The sequence below is a fragment of the Triticum urartu genome, chromosome 2 (assembly GCF_003073215.2).
Source record: "Triticum urartu cultivar G1812 chromosome 2, Tu2.1, whole genome shotgun sequence".
Taxonomy (NCBI): Eukaryota; Viridiplantae; Streptophyta; class Magnoliopsida; order Poales; family Poaceae; genus Triticum; species Triticum urartu.
The window spans coordinates 81,207,029-81,225,571 of record NC_053023.1 but is presented as its reverse complement, the minus strand read 5'-3'; positions in this window follow the sequence as shown (position 1 = coordinate 81,225,571).

The following is an 18,543-nucleotide window of genomic DNA, read 5'->3' as shown; positions in this document are numbered from 1 at the left end:
ACACGCAAGATCCATCTAGATGATGCATAGCAACGAGCGGGAGAGTGTTGTCGACGTACCCTCGTAGACCGAAAGCGGAAGCATTATGACAACACGATTGATGTAGTCGAACATCTTCAGGATCCAACCGATCCAAGTACCGAACGCACGGCACCTCCGCGATCTGCACACATTTAGCTCGGTGACGTCCCTCGTACTCTTGATCCAGCTGAGGCCGAGGGAGAGTTTCGTTAGCACGACGGCGTGCTGACAGTGATGACGAAGCTACCGGCGCAGGGCTTCGCCTAAGCACTGCAACGATATGACCGAGGTGGAAATCTGTGAAGGGGGGCACCGCACACGGCTAAGACAACTGTCAACTTGTGTGTTCTAGGGATGCCCCCCTCCCCCGTATATAAAGGAGCAAGGGGAGGGGGCCAGCGGCCTCATAGGGTGCGCCCCAAGGGGGGAATCCTACTCCTACTAGGAGTAGGTTCCCCCTTTCCTAGTCCAACTAGGAGGAGAAGGAAAGAGGAGGAGGGGAGAAGGAAAGAGGGGGCCGGCCCCCAAGCCCTAAACCAATTCGGTTTGGGCCTAGGGGGACGCGCCCCACAGCTCCCTTGCTGCCCTCTATTTCCACTAAGGCCCATGAAGGCCCATTGACCCCCTGGGGGGTTCCGGTAACTCCCCGGTACTCTGGTATTTATCCGGTGTCTCCCGAAACCTTTCCGGTGTCCGAATATAACCTTTCAATATATCAATCTTTATTTCTCGACCATTTCGAGACTCCTCGTCATGTCCATGATCTCATCCGGGACTCCGAAAAACCTTCGGTACATCAAAACACATAAACTCATAATACCGATTGTCATCAAACGTTAAGCGTGCAGACCCTACGGGTTCGAGAACTATGTAGACATGACCGAGACACATCTCCGGTAAATAACCAATAGCGGAACCTGGATGCTCATATTGGCTCCTACATATTCTACGAAGATCTTTATCGGTCAAACGACATAACAAAATATGTTGTTCCCTTTGTCATTGGTATGTTACTTGCCCGAGATACGATCGTCGGTATCACCATACCTAGTTCAATCTCGTTACTGGCAAGTCTCTTTACTCATTCCGTAATGCATCATCCCATGACTAACTCATTAGTCACATTGCTTGCAAGGCTTGTAGTGATGTGCATTACCGAGAGGGCCCAGAGATACCTCTCCGAAACACAGAGTGAAAAATCCTAATATTGACCTATGCCAACCCAACAAACACCATCGGAGACACCTGTAGAGCATCTTTATAATCACCCAGTTACGTTGTGACGTTTGATAGCACACTAAGTGTTCCTCTGGTATTAGGGAGTTGCATAATCTCATAGTCATAGGAACATGTATAAGTCATGAAGAAAGCAATAGCAATAAACTAAACGATCATAGTGCTAAGCTAATGGATGGGTCTTGTCCATCACATCATTCACTACTGGAATTAGCTTCTTTGCCATCAGCCAACTCTTTGTCGTCCGCTTGCTGACGGCAAAGAAGGTCTTTGCCGTCAGCCACAGGAAAACGGACGACAAAGATGTGGCTGATGGCAAACAAGGTCTTTGCCGTCCGCTGGCTAACGGCAAAGAGGTGGGTGGGTCTAGTTATTGTTTGACCAACTCAAGCCCACCGGCCTCACCTCTTTGCCGATCGTTGGCTGACGGCAAAGAGGCGGGTACGTTAACGGCCGTCCCGCCCCCGTCCTCTGTCTCTTCTCTCCACTCTCTCATTCCCTCCCCACCCACACCCGCGCCACCGCCGCCGACCCCGTCTACCGTAGTCGGCCGCCGCCCACCCCTCCCCTACGGCCCCCCGACCTCCACCGCACCCCCGCCGCCCCTTCCATGTCGCCCCCTCCCGCGCCCCCTTCCCTCCATCGCCACCCCCACCCACACCGGCCCGCGCCGCCGCCGACCGTGTCCGACGTAGCCGGCCGCCCCGCACCCCTCCCCGAACTCCATCGCGGCCCCGCCGCCTCTTCCACGCCGGCCAGCCGCGCCGCAGCCGTCCCTGCCCCGTCGCTATCCCCGTCGCCGTCCCCGCCCCGTCCCGCCGCGGCCGTCAGGTCTCCCCCTCCACCGGGTCGCCGCCTCCTCCAGTGGCCGCCGCAGCCGTCCAGCCTCCCCCTCCACCAGGTGAGCTCCTCCCCCTTTTTTGTTCAATTAGTTTCTTTTTTGTTTCTTTTAGTTTAGTTTCTGTTTTAGTTATATTTTTAGTTTAATTTTAATTTTAGTTTAGTTTTAGTTTAGTTTTAGTTTAATTTATTTTAGATTAGTTTTAGTTTTAGTTTATTTTAGATTAGATTAGTTTTAGTTTTATTTTATTTTAGTTTATTTTAGATTAGTTTTAGTTTTAGTTTATTTTAGTTTAGTTTATTTTAGATTAGTTTTAGTTTAGAAGAAGAAGTAGAAGGAGGAGGGAGGAACAGGAGGAGGGAGAAGAAGAAAGAAGAACAGAAGAAGAAGAAGAAGAAGAGGAGGAGGAGGAGGAGGAGGAGAAAGAAGAAGAATAAGAAGAAAGAGGAGAGGAGGAGGAGAAGAAGAAGAAGAAGAAGAAGAAGAAAGAGGATAGGAGGAGAAGAAGAAGAAGAAAAGGAAAAAAGAGACCCCGACACCCGACACCCCGACCCCGACCCCCGACTCCCGACATCCTGACACCACACCCCGACCCCGACCCCGACCAACCGACACCCTGACACCACACCCCGACCCACACCCCGACCCCGACCCCGACACCCTGACACCCCGACACCCTGACACCCTGACCCCGCCCCGACACCCTGACACCACACCCCGACCCCGACCCCGACCACCGACACCCCGGCACCTGACACCCCAACCACCGACACCACACCCACCCTTACCCCCGACCCCCTGACACCACACCCCGACCCTGACACCCCGACCCCGACACGACACCCCGGCATGACACCCCGACCCCGACACCCCGACACCCTGACACCACACCCCGACCCCATATATATTTGTGTTGATCGGGTGTATTTTTATTATGTTCATGATTATGATACACTTAAATTATATAGGTATTATTATGTTCATGTCAGGTATCCAAATTTTTTATGTTGTACTAATTTCGTTTACTTTTTTCATTGCAGGTGTTGACATGATGGTGGGCAAGGGTCCAGAGCGCCCCGATCCTCCTGCGAGCGCTACTAGGAGGGGTGGTTCCATTATTCCAGCCCAGCCCCTCCGGAGAGCGCTGCTAGACAGTATGCAGACAACTGCGGCGGACGCTTCTTCTTCGGTTGGGAGAGGTCGGGGGAGGACGAAGAGGGCTGGTAGAGGTGGACGTGGCAGCGGGAGAGGTAGGAAGGCTGCTACGCCTTCCTCGCCGCCACCCTCAGCTGATTCACCCGAGCACAGGACTGCTCCGTTTGACGTGGACCCGTCTCGGACTCCGGTCCATGAGCCTCCGATCGCCGATCCTTCGCCCCAGCAGACTCGGGTCGCTGATCCTTCGCCCTGGCAGACTCGGGTCGCTGATCCTTCGCCCCACCTGACTCGGGTCGCCGATCCTTCGCCCCACGTGAGTCCGGTCCCAGAGTCTTCGTCCCACGAGACTCCGGAGGCTAGTGGCCATAGTGATGGTAGCGAGGACAACTTTTCTAATGATAGCTACAGTGACGACGAGCTGGTTGAGAAGGGCAAGAAGGTCTACAAGCGTGGCTGTACAAAGCTCCCGCCCGTGCCGGCGACCCCCGACTAGAGGTGGTTGATTGCGCCTAAAGGGTTGAAGTAAGTGCATTTAATATTTTTTAACCTTTTGCCTTCATGTTCCTTCAAATTAATATCTAATGCGTTGGCCTTGTCATACTGCAGGGGCTGGGTACACCCCCGTGGTGTCCACAGGCCTGATGACCCACAAGTATAGGGGATCTATCATAGTCCTTTCGATAAGTAAGAGTGTCGAACCCAATGAGGAGCAGAAGGAAATGACAAGCGGTTTTCAATAAGGTATTCTCTGCAAGCACTGAAATTATAGGTAACAGATAGTTTTGTGATAAGGTAATTTGTAACGGATAACAAGTAACAAAAGTAAATAAAGTGCAGCAAGGTGGCCCAATCCTTTTTGTAGCAAAGGACAAGCCTGGACAAACTCTTATATAGAGAAAAGCGCTCCCGAGGACACATGGGAATTATCGTCAAGCTAGTTTTCATCATGTTCATATGATTCGCGTTGGGTACTTTGATAATTTGATATGTGGGTGGACCGGTGCTTGGGTGTTGTCCTTACTTGGACAAGCATCCCACTTATGATTAACTCCTATTGCAAGCATCTGCAACTACAAAAGAAGTATTAAGGTAAACCTAACCATAGCATGAAACATATGGATCCAAATCAGCCCCTTACGAAGCAACGCATAAACTAGGGTTTAAGCTTCTGTCACTCTAGCAACCCATCATCTACTTATTACTTCCCAATGCCTTACTCTAGGCCCAAATAATGGTGAAGTGTCATGTAGTCGACGTTCACATAACACCACTAGAGGAGAGACGACATACATCTCATCAAAATATCGAACGAATACCAAATTCACATGACTACTAATAGCAAGACTTCTCCCATGTCCTCAGGAACAAACGTAAATACTCACAAATCATATTCATGTTCATAATCAGAGGAGTATTAATATGCATAATGGATCTGAACATATGATCTTCCACCAAATAAACCAGCTAGCATCAACAACAAGGAGTAATCAACACTACTAGCAACCCACAAGTACCAATCTGAGGCTTTGGGACAAAGATTGGATACAAGAGATGAACTAGGGTTTGAGAGGAGATGGTGCTAGTGAAGATGTTGATGGAGATTGGCCCCCTCCCGACGAGAGGAGCGTTGGTGATGACGATGGCGATGATTTCCCCCTCCCGGAGGGAAGTTTCCCCGGTAGAACAGCTCTGCCGGAGCCCTAGATTGGTTCCGCCAAGGTTCCGCCTCGTGGCGGCGGAGTTTCTTCCCGAAAGCTTGCTTGTGATTTTTTCTCGGACGAAAGACTTCATATAGCAGAAGATGGGCACCAAAGGGCCACCAGGGGGGTCACGAGGTAGGGGGCGCGCCCAGGGGGGTAGGGCGCGCCTCCCACCCTCGTGGCTAGGGTGTGGCCCCCCTATGGTATTTTCTTCATCCAGTATTTTTTATTATTTCCAAAAATAACTTCCGTGGAGTTTCAGGACTTTTGGAGTTGTGCAGAATAGGTCTCTAATATTTGCTCCTTTTTCAGCCCAGAATTCCAGCTGCCGGCATTCTCCCTCTTCAAGTAAACCTTGTAAAATAAGAGAGAATAGGCATAAGTATTGTGACATAACGTGTAATAACAGCCCATAATGCGATAAATATCGATATAAAAGCATGATGCAAAATGGACGTATCAACTCCCCCAAGCTTAGACCTCGCTTGTCCTCAAGCGGAAGCCAATAACGATAAATATGTCCACATGTTTAGAGGTAGAGGTGTCGATAAAATAAAATACGGACATGAGGGCATCATGGTCATTCTTATAACATCAACATATATGGATATTGTCATATGATTTCCTATGCTCAAGTAATAATCTATTCACAATGTCAAGTATGAATCAGAAACTTCATTGAGAACCAACAAACTATAATCTCAGTCATTGAAGCAATTGCAATTTATCATAACAATAGAAAGAGTCTATGTAAGAGCTTTTCAGCAAGTCCACATACTCAACTATCATTTAATCTTTCACAATTGCTAACACTCACGCGATACTTATGGGTATGGAGTTTTAATCGGACACAGAGAAAGATAGGGGCTTATAGTTTCGCCTCCCAACCTTTTACCTCAAGGGTAATGTCAACAATAATAGTTCATGCTAACTTACATCCAATTGGATATATATATCAGGATCTTTCCAACACAATGTGCTTGCCAAAGGATAAAATGTAAAAGGAAAGGTGAAGATCACCATGACTCTTGCATAAGGGTAAGAGATAAAAGTAAAAGGTAGGCCCTTCGCAGAGGGAAGCAGAGGTTGTCATGCGCTTTCATGGTTGGATGCACAAAATCTTAATGCAAAAGAATGTCACTTTATATTGCCACTTGTGATATGGACCTTTATTATGCAGTCCGTCGCTTTTATTTCTTCCACATCACAAGATCGTATAAAGCTTATTTTCTCCATACTAATATATCATACATATTTAGAGAGCAATTTTTATTGCTTGCACCGATGACAACTTACTTGAAGGATCTTACTCAATCCATAGGTAGGTATGGTGGACTCTCATGGCAAAACCGGGTTTAAGGGTATTTGGAAGCACAAGTAGTATCTCTACTTGGTGCAAAGACTTAGCTAGCATGAGGGAGAAAGGCAAGCTCAACATGTTGGATGATCCATGACAATATACTTTATTTTAGATATAAGAAAACATAACCCATTACGTTGTCTTCCTTGTCCAACATCAACTCTTTAGCATGTCATATTTTAATGAGTGCTCACAATCATAAAAGATGTCCAAGATAGTATATTTATATGTGAAACCTCTCTTTCTTTATTACTTCCTATTAATTGCAACGATGACCACAACTATGTTTGTCAACTCTCAACAATTTTTAATCATCATACTCTTTCTATGTGAAGTCATTACTCTCCATAAGATCAATATGATCTCTATGTTTCCTTTTATTCTTCCCCTTTTTTTATTCCCTCAAGATTATGGAAAAATAATCAAGCCCTTGACTCAACACTAATCTTTATTATATATAGCTCATGGACTCGGTTACATAGAGGGACCATAAAGCAAAACTCAAAACTAAATCATACTAAAATTTTATTCTACCCGATCAAGATATTACCAAAAGGATCGAACTAAGAAAAATGGTAAAGATAGGAGTGTGATGGTGATACGATACTAGGGCACCTCCCCCAAGCTTGGCGGTTGCCAAGGGGAGTGCCCATACCCATGTGATTATATCTCCTTCTTCGGGGGTGGTGATGTGATATTCTTGGCTATGATACCCCTCAGGATACGATTCTCCTCCTCGAGCTTGTTGACTTGCCGCTTAAGATCCATTATTTCCTTACGGAGCTTACCCATGATGGTTAAAGCTCCTTGCACCCATGGATGCTGCATAGCTGCAGGAGAACAAGTAACACTCCTTTTCATATTTTCATAAGAGAGAAATTTAACATTGGAGGGGATAACCGAGTTTGGGATAGCCGAGCTCTGTAGTTCCCCATCATGAATCCAGCCCGGTAGCAAGAAGTGGCTTCTTGATCCTCCTTCATGGCATCTATCCTTTTCAAATCGGCCTCCATCTCTTCCTCCGTTGCTGGCCCAAAGTGGTCAGCATCGCTGTTTGTTCTTAGTCCCTGTGTCGGATGAGACACCCGACTCTCCCCGACCGACTCTTGAGAAGACATCTTGCTCTAATCTAAGGCAGAAACAGCTCAAAACAAAAATAGAGGATAATTGCGTGATACGGTGGTCAAAACCTTCGGGAGATTATATAATGATTTTTTACCGACCGAAAGAAGTATCATGTAAGAAAACGGAGTCCGAAGAGCATACGAGGTGCCCACGAGGTAGGGGGCACACCCAGGGGGTAGGGCGCGCCCTCCACCCTCGTGGAGGCCTCGTGTCCTTCCCGGACTGCTTCTTATTTTCCTATTTTTCTAAATATTCCAAAACAGAGAAAAATTGCCATTAGAACTGTTTTGGAGTCAGTTTACTTACCGTACCACATACCTATTCTTTCTCGGAGTCTGAAACGTTCTGGAAAGTGTCTCTTATGTATTCCTCCGTGGTTATGGTTTCAATAATATTAGTTTCAACATTTATAGGGTTACCTGAGATATAATGTTTGATTCTTTGACCGTTCACCACCTTCGGATTTGTGCCTTCGAAGTTGTTGATTTTTATGGCACCAGAACGATAGACCTCCTCGATAACGTAAGGACCTTCCCATTTAGAGAGAAGTTTTCCTGCAAAAAATCTTAAACGAGAGTTGAATAGAAACACATAATCACCTACATTAAACTCACGCTTTTGTATTCTTTTGTCATGCCATCTTTTAACTTTTTCTTTAAACAACTTGGCATTCTCATAGGCTTGGGTTCTCCATTCATCAAGTGAGCTAATGTCAAATAACCTCTTCTCACCGGCAAGTTTGAAATCATAATTGAGCTCTTTAATATCCCAATATGCCTTATGTTCTAATTCGAGAGGTAAGTGACATGCTTTTCCATAAACCATTTTATACGAAGACATACCCATAGGATTTTTATATGCAGTTCTATAAGCCCATAATGCATCATCAAGTTTCTTGGACCAATTCTTTCTGGATCTATTGACAGTCTTTTGCAAAATTAACTTGAGCTCTCTATTGCTCAATTCTACTTGACCACTAGACTGTGGGTGATAAGGGGATGCAATTCTATGAATAACATCATACTTAGCAAGCATTTTACGGAAAGCACCATGAATGAAATGTGAACCACCATCAGTCATTAAATATCTAGGGACTCTAAACCTCGGAAAAGTAACTTCTTTAAGCATCTTAATAGAAGTGTTATGGTCAGCACTACTAGTTGGAATAGCTTCTACCCACTTAGTAACTTAATCAACATCAACTAAAATATGTGTATACCCATTAGAGGAAGGAAAAGATCCATGTAATCAAAGCCCCAAACATCAAATGGTTCAATAACAAGTGAATAATTCATAGGCATTTCTTGACGTCTACTAATATTACCAATCCTTTGACATTCATCACAAGATAAGACAAACTTACGAGCATCCTTGAAGAGAGTAGGCCAATAAAAACCGGATTGCAATACCTTATGTGCAGTTCTATCTCCAGCGTGGTGTCCTCCATAAGCTTTGAAGTGACATTTGCGTAGGATTTGTTCCTGTTCATGCTCAGGTATACAACGTCTAATAACACCATCTACTCCTTCTTTATAAAGATGTGGGTCATCCCAAAAGTAATGTCTCAAATCATAGAAAACCTTTTTCTTTTGCTGGTATGTGAAACTAGGTGGTATAAATTTAGCAACAATGTAATTAGCATAATCAGCATACCATGGAGCAGTACGAGAAGCATTTATGACATTTAATTGTTCATCAGGAAAGCTATCATCAATAGGTAGTGGGTCATCAAGAACATTCTCTAACCTAGACAAGTTGTCTACAACGGGGTTCTCAGCTCCCTTTTTATCAATAATATGCAAACCAAATTCTTGTAGTAGGAGAACCCATCTAATAAGTCTAGGTTTAGCATCTTTCTTTTCCATAAGATATTTAATAGCAGCGTGATCAGTGTGAATAGTTACTTTAGAATCAACAATATAAGGTCTGAACTTATCACAAGCAAATACAACTGCTAAGAATTCATTTTCAGTAGTAGCATAATTTCTCTGGGCATTGTCTAGAGTTTTACTAGCATATTGAATAACATTTAATTTCTTATCAACTCTTTGCCGTAGAACAGCACCTACAGCATAATCACTAGCATCACACATAATTTCAAAGGGTAAATTCCAATCAGGTGGCTGAACAATAGGTCTAGAAATTAATGCTTTCTTAAGTATTTCAAATGCTTCTACACAATCATCATCAAAGACAAAAGGAATATCTTTTTGTAGTAGATTAGTCAGAGGCCGAGAGATTTTTGAGAAGTCCTTAATGAACCTCCTATAAAAACCGGCATGACCAAGGAAACTTCTTATACCTTTGATGTCCTTGGGACATGGCATCTTTTCAATAGCATCAACTTTAGCTTTATCAACTTCAATGCCTCTTTCAGAAATTTTATGCCCCAAGACAATACCTTCATTAACCATAAAGTGGCATTTCTCCCAATTCAAGACAAGGTTAGTTTCTTCACATCTCTACAAAACTCGATCAAGGTTGCTCAAGCAATCATCAAAAGAGGATCCATAAACGGAGAAATCATCCATGAAAACCTCACAAATCTTTTCACAAAAGTCGGAGAATATAGCCATCATGCATCTTTGAAAGTTAGCAGGTGCATTACATAAACCAAAAGGCATACGTCTATAAGCAAAAGTACCGAAAGGGCAAGTAAAAGTGGTTTTTGCTTGATCATCAGCTGACACAGGTATTTGAGAGAAACCAGAATAGCCATCTAGAAAGCAAAAATGTGTATGTTTGGATAATATTTCTAGCATTTGATCAATGAAAGGCAATGGGTAATGATCTTTTTAGTAGCTTTATTTAATTTGCGGAAATCAATTACCATCCTATAACCTGTAATAATTCTTTGTGGAATCAATTCATCTTTATCATTAGGAACGACAATAATACCTCCCTTCTTAGGGACACAATGGACAGGACTCACCCACTGACTATCAGCAACGGGATAAATTATACCTGCCTCAAGGAGCTTTAATATTTCCTTTCTTACCACTTCTTTCATCTTAGGATTTAGCCGTCGTTGATGATCAATAACTGGTTTGGCGTCTTTCTCCAAATTTATTTTGTGTTGACATAGAGTGGGACTAATGCCCTTAAGATCATCAAGAGTATATCCAATAGCAGCACCGTGCTTCTTCAGAGTTTTCAATAATTTTTCTTCCTCCTTCTCTGAAAGGTTAGCACTAATAATTACAGGATATATCTTCTTTTCATCAAGATAAGCATATTTAAGAGTATCAGGCAATGGTTTAAGCTCAAGCGCGGGATCACCTTTGGGTGGAGGAGGATCCCCTAGGATTTCAATAGGCAAGTTGTGCTTCAGAATAGGTCCCTGTTTAAAGAATACTTCATCTATTTCCCTTCTTTCATTCATAAACATATCATTTTCATGGTCTAGCAAATATTGTTCTAAAGGATCACTAGGAGGCACAGCAATAGAAGCAAGACCAATAATTTCAGCTTTACTAGGCAATTCCTCATCACGGGGTTGTCTACGAAATTTAGAAAAATTAAACTCATGAGACATATCATCCAAACCAATAGTAACAACATCCTTTTGGCAGTCTATCTTAGCATTAACAGTGTTCAAGAAGGGTCTACCGAATATAATGGGACAAAAGCTATCTTGTGGGGAACCAAGTACAAGAAAATCAGCAGGATATTTAGTTTTTCCACACAAGACTTCAACATCTCTAACAATCCTAATCGGTGAAATAGTATCTCTATTGGCAAGTTTAATTGTAACATCTATATCTTCTAACTCAGCAGGTGCAATATCATGCATAATTTCTTTGTATAAAGAAATAGCTATTGCACTAGCGCTAGCACCCATATCACACAAGCCATGATAACAATGATCTCCTATTTTAACAGAAATAACAGGCATGCCTACCACATGTCTATGTTTATCTTTAGCACCAGGTTTGGCAATTCTAGCAGTCTCATCACAAAAGTAAATGACATGCCCATCAATATTATCAGCCAAGAGATCCTTAACCATAGCAATATTAGGTTCAACTTTAACTTGCTCAGGAGGTGTATAGGTTCTAATATTGCTTTTACGAACCACAGTTGAAGCTTTAGCATGATCCTTTATCCTAATAGGGAAAGGTGGTTTCTCAACATAAGCAGTAGGAACAATAGGATCTTATAAGTGATAGTCTTTTCTTCCACTTTAATAGGTTCACCTACTTTTACTTCTATGGGAGGATGATATTTAAACCACTTCTCCTTAGGGAGATCAATATGAGCAGCAAAAGATTCACAAAAAGAAGCTACTATCTCAGAGTCAAGTCCATATTTAGTGCTAAATTTACGAAAAACTTCGGTATCCATAAAAGATTTAACACAATCAAACTTAGGTGTTATACCTAACTCCTTACCTTCGTCGAGATCCCAATCTTCAGAGTTGCGTTTAATTCTTTCCAATAAATCCCATTTGAATTCAATAGTCTTCATCATAAAGGAACCAGTACAAGAAGTATCGAGCATGGAGCGATTGTTGTCAGAAAGCCGAGCATAAAATTTTTGAATAATCATTTCTCTTGAGAGCTCATTATTGGGGCATGAATATAACATTGACTTAAGCCTCCCCCAAGCTTGAGCGATGCTTTCTCCTTCGCAAGGCAAAAAATTATATATACAATTACGATCACGATGAACAAGATGCATAGGATAAAACTTCTGATGAAATTCCAATTTCAATCGCTTGTAGTCCCATGATCCCATATCATCACATAGCCTATACCATGTCAATGCATCTCCTTTCGAAGATAAAGGGAAGACCTTCTTCTTAATAACATCATCGGGCATACCTGCAAGCTTAAATAATCCACAAACTTCATCCACATAGATTAAGTGTAAATCGGGATGCAATGTTCCATCTCCTGCAAAAGGATTAGCTAGCAGTTTCTCTATCATACCTGAAGGAATTTCAAAGTAAACATTTTCAATAGGTTCAGTAGGTTGAGGAGCAACTATTTGCTCTACCAGTTGGGGTGAAGATACCCCGAACAATCCCCTCAAAGGATTACTTTCTATAGTAACAAGTGACAGTAAATTTCAGCACACTATATAATTTTTTCCTTACCAAATTCCACCTACCAAAGGTGCTTCACTCCCCGGCAATGGTGCCAGAAAAGAGTCTTGATGACCCACAAGTATAAAGGATCTATCGTAGTCCTTTCGATAAGTAAGAGTGTCGAACCCAACGAGGAGCAGAAGGAAATGACAAGCGGTTTTCAGTAAGGTATTATCTGCAAGCACTGAAATTATAGGTAACAAATAGTTTTGTGATAAGGTAATTTGTAACGGATAACAAGTAACAAAAGTAAATAAAGTGAAGCAAGGTGGCCCAATCCTTTTTGTAGCAAAGGACAAGCCTGGACAAACTCTTATATAGAGAAAAGCGCTCCCAATGACACATGGGAATTATCGTCAAGCTAGTTTTCATCACGTTCATATGATTCGCGTTTGGTACTTTGATAATTTGATATGTGGGTGGACCGGTGCTTTGGTGTTGTCCTTACCTGGACAAGCATCCCACTTATGATTAACTCCTATTGCAAGCATCCGCAACTACAAAAGAAGTATTAAGGTAAACCTAACCATAGCATGAAACATATGGATCCAAATCAGCCCCTTACGAAGCAACGCATAAACTAGGGTTTAAGCTTCTGTCACTCTAGCAACCCATCATCTACTTAGTACTTCCCAATGCCTTCCTCTAGGCCCAAATAATGGTGAAGTGTCATGTAGTCGACGTTCACATAACACCACTAGAGGAGAGACAACATACATCTCATCAAAATATCGAACGAATACCAAATTCACATGACTACTAATATCAAGACTTCTCCCATGTCCTCAGGAACAGACGTAACTACTCACAAATCATATTCATGTTCATAATCAAAGGAGTATTGATATGCATAATGGATCTGAACATAGATCTTCCACCAAATAAACCAACTAGCATCAACAACAAGGAGTAATCAACACTACTAGCAGCCCACAGGTACCAATCAGAGGCTTTGGGACAAAGATTGGATACAAGAGATGAACTAGGGTTTGAGAGGAGATGGTGATGGTGAAGATGTTGATGAAGATTGGCCCCCTCCCGATGAGAGGAGCATTGGTGATGACGATGGCAATGATTTCCCCCTCCCAGAGGGAAGTTTCCCCGGCTGAACAGCTCTGCCGGAGCCCTAGATTGGTTCCGCCATGGTTCCGCCTCGTGGCGGCGGAGTTTCTTCCCGAAAGCTTGCTTGTGATTTTTTCTCGGATGAAAGACTTCATATAGTAGTAATATGGGTACCGAAGGGCCACCAGGGGGCCCACGAGGTAGGGGGCGCGCCCAGGGGGTAGGGCGCGCCTCCCACCCTCGTGGCCAGGGTGTGGCCCCCCTCTGGTATTTTCTCTGTCCAGTATTTTTTATTATTTCCAAAAATAACTTCCGTGGAGTTTCAGGACTTTTGGAGTTGTGCAGAATAGGTCTCTAATATTTGCTCCTTTTTCAGCCCAGAATTCCAGCTGCCGGCATTCTCCCTCTTCATGTAAACCTTGTAAAATAAGAGAGAATAGGCATAAGTATTGTGACATAACGTGTAATAACAACCCATAATGCGATAAATATCGATATAAAAGCATGATGCAAAATGGACGTATCAAGGCCCAACCAGGTCCTTGGTGATATTTGTCGGCAGCACTTCCTTGGGTGGGTCACGTTGCCCGGTGAGGGTCAGGTTCCACAGCTAGCACTGAGCTGGGAGCTGTACTCGGTTGCCTCGGCTCCGCCGGGGGAGATGGTCGGCGGTGTCTTGTGCGAGACGGTGGCCGACATGGTGTTCCATCGGTTTTGGGTAATTTCCCCTTTACAGAATTAAAAGTCAACACTACCTAGTGATTACCTAGTGATTGTACTAATCAGTGTTGTCTTGTTTGATTGCAGACCTTCTATAGGGTTTCAGAGGGAGAGTAGGAGGCCGCGTCTATGGTTGTTGAAACCGAGTGCAAGCGCCTACTTTAGAACTTACGGCACGAGGCTCGGGTGCAGGCCGTTCGAGACTAGTACGCCTCGAAGGGTATTAGGAGGGCCAAGGGGAAGTGTCGCAGCAAGTTTCTTAGTAAGGAGAAGTACATGCAGGTAATTACCTATTCTTAAGGCCTTGAACTAAGTTTTCTTGATTTGATTCATAGGCGTAGCGCTGAAATTTCTCTTGACTAACTTAGGTGCCCCTGAGATGGTGTGTGGATAAGATGGACTGTTGGGAGGCGTTGGTGGATGCGTGGTGCTCTCCCGAATGGCGGGTCGAACACCAGAGGGCCAAGGATAAGCGCGACGAAATGGAAGGTGTGCCACACCATCAAGGGAGCTCCAACCTATTTGAGTACGGGGATAACTGGGTATGTGGTTTGCTACATGATTCATGCAATTTCATTCTTCATGCTAGCATTTATCCCTTCCAAAATGACTTAATATGCTTAGTTAGTTAAAAAATGGCATAACTACCTTGGATAGTTCATTTATTACATATTTAGCTCCAAAATGACATAATAACCTTAGATAGCTCTATAAAATGACTTTATATGCTTTAGTTAGTTAAAAATGGCATAACCACCTTCGATAGCTCAATAACGACCTAAAATAATCTTAGCTAGTTCATTCATGACATAATTAGCTATATAAAATGACATAATAACCTTAGATAGCTCTATAAAATGACTTAATATGATAAGGTTACTAAAAAATGGCATAACTACCTTCGATAGCTCAATAACCACCTAAAGTAATCTTAGCTAGTTCATTCATGGCATAATAATCTTGGTTACCTCAAAAATGACCTAAACTTAGCTTATTTTCCTCGAAAATGACATAATAGCCTTTCTTAGCTCCAAAATGACCTATTTACAGAGCAATATCATTCTTCATGCTAGCTTGAGCCCTTAACTAATATTTTGTTCCTCTCTCTTAGGCGCACCACCACAAGAAGCCTGTGCCAAGTCTGTTCGACCTTTATGGCATGACCCATATGGCCCCGTACAAGAAGGCCAAGCCATTCACGGAGTTTGACCTAGATGATCCAGAGAGCTTCACCAACAAGTCCTCCCACCACAAGCTTGCGAAGTACAGAGACGAGGGGAAGGTGAGGAAAGGGGGGGACTTTAACCCGAGCCAGGATCCTTTTGATACAGAGCTGGTGATGATATCTGGTGGCGGGAGGTCCCATGGCTCTCAAGCCATTGGTGATGGGCTGTTACGTTGTCCTAAGACTCTCCCGCAGATCAAGAAGCGCCTGAGTAGCTCTGATCCTGAGATAATGCCTCGTGCACGGCCCGCGGAGATCGGCATGGCGGTTAGTTATACAGACTCTCTCACCTTTCCTCCATTACATTGTGTGTGCGTCCGTCGATGATTACAATGCTAACGAGGAGTGGTGTGTTGCAGGCTATTGTTGAGAAAGAGAGATTGAAGATGCAGGCGCTTGTGGAGGAGGCAAAAAGGGAGGCGGCGCAGAGGGAGAGGGAGATGGAGGAGACGACGACTAAGCTGTTGAAGGAGGAGAGGATCCAGAATGACTGCGCTAACCGGGCCCTATAGGAGCTCATCGTGGTACGTTTCTCGTGCATATTAGCCCAATCATGCACTTAATGTTCGCATTACTATCTAATATGACTGACTCATGAGAACCAAATGTGCAGACCATGTGCGAGAAAAACGGTCAGGCCCCTCCGTCGATGCCTAGATTGCTCCGGCGACCATGGTGAGTTTGATTTGAATGGTCGTTGCTTACTACTATTCACATTTCAGTTTGCGAACTTGTTAACGAGACATTATTGGAAATGATTTTTGGTGCAGCATGGCTCCCGATAAGCATCGACCACTCCTTCTGCCAATGCTGGAACCCCGAGCGGTCCTTCACCTCCGTCTGGCACTGGCGCAGCCCCGACCATTCCTACACCTCCGTGACAACGGTATTTTTCTTCTTATTTACCGTGTTTAGTCCATTTATGACATAATTTAGCCTATTTAGTCCACAAATGACATAATAAGATGAAGAAAATCAAGGAAGAGGGAGGAAAGAAGGAATAGGAAGAAAAGGAGAAGAAGAAGAAGAAGGAGGAGGAGAAGAAGAAGACTAGAAGAAGACTTCTTCTTCTTCTTCTTCTTCTTCTTCTCCAAAATGAAGTTAGCTCTAAGTTATATCTCATAATATGCTTAGTTAGGTCAAAAATGGCATAATTAGCTAGGTATGCTCAAAAATGGCATTTTTCTTCTTATTTAGCCTATTTAGTCCATTTATGATATAATTTAGCCTATTTAGTCCACAAATGACATAATAAGATGAAGAAAATCCATGAAGAGGAAGAAAATAAGGAATAGGAAGAAAAGAAGAAGAAGAAAAAGAAGAAGAAGAAGAACTTCATCTTCTTCTTTTCTTCTTCTTCTTCTTCTTCTTCTTCTTCTTCTCCAAAATGAAGTTATCTCTAAGTTATAAAAAAATGGCATAATATCCTTCTTCTTCATTTTCTTCTTCTTCTTCTTCTTCTTCTTCTTCTAGTCTTCTTCTTCTTATTCTAACTTTCTTGTTTCCCATTTTGCAGATTTAATTCACTATATGGAAGCTTGCATGGGTGGAGTGCTTGTTTCCCTTTTCTTTTTTTCGTTTGTATCGATGAAAAATGTGGAACTTGTTATATGGATGCATGGAACAATGTGTTAGATGAACATTGTGATGTTACTGTAATATGTATGGATGGAACTCGGTTTCTTATTATGTAATGTATGTTGTCATGGATGGAGCTATGTGTTGGATACATCATATGTCTGCTGCGCATGTGAAAAAATATATGTATGTATATCTGTGTGTGAATTCCTGTGAAATTAAATGGATTCAAATAAAAATAGGGGATATGTAGCCTCTTTGCCGTCTGCTAGCGGACGGCGAAGCTCTTTGCCGTCTGTTAGCGGACGGCAAAGAGGACACGTGGCAGATACCTGTAAAACCTGGGAACACTGGCTGCCTATTTGGTCACTTTGCCGTCTGCCAACGGACGACAAAGATTCAAATCACTTTGCCGTCCGCTGGCGGACGGCATAGCTGGCCACATGGCAGCTGCCTAGTGCTGTCTAGCTAAGCTCTTTGCCGTCTGTCAGCGGACGACAAAGCGATTTGACTCTTTGTCGTCCGCTGGCAGACGGCAAAGAGCGCCATTAACCCCCTAACGGCTGTCACGTCACCGCACTACCGTCTGTTGTCTATGCCGTCTGCTAGCCTTGGATGGCGGACGACACAATCCTTTGCCGTCCGTTTCCAGGAAGCGGACGGCAAAGAAGGCCTTCGTTGGCACATGTTCAGACGGACTGTTTGCCGTCTGCTGGCGGACGGCAAAGAACTTTGCCGTCCGTGATCCATGCCTTTGCCGTCTGCCATGGCAGACGGCAAAGAAGCTGATTCCAGTAGTGGTTCTCTAATGATGTGATCCCGTTCATCAAATGACAACACATGTCTATGGCTAGGAAACTTAACCATCTTTGATTAACGAGCTAGTCAAGTAGAGGCATACTAGGGACACTCTGTTTGTCTATGTATTCACACATGTACTAAGTTTCTGGTTAATACAATTCTAGCATGAACAATAAACATTTATCATGATATAAGGAAATAAATAATAACTTTATTATTGCCTCTAGGGCATATTTCCTTCAGTCTCCACTTGCACTAGAGTCAATAATCTAGTTCACATCGCCATGTGATTTAACACCAATAGTTCACATCATCATGTAATTTAACACTCTATAGTTCACATCGCCATGTGACCAATACCCAAAGGGTTTACTAGAGTCAATAATCTAGTTCACACCGCCATGTGATTAACACCCAAAGAGTACTAAGGTGTGATCATGTTTTGCTTGTGAGAGAAGTTTTAAGTCTACGGGTCTGTCACATACAGATCCGTATGGATTTTGCAAATTTCTATGTCTACAATGCTCTGCACGGAGCTACTCTAGCTAATTTCTCCCACTTTCAATATGTATCTAGATCGAGACTCGGAGTCATCCAGATCGGTGTCAAAGCTTGCATCGACGTAGC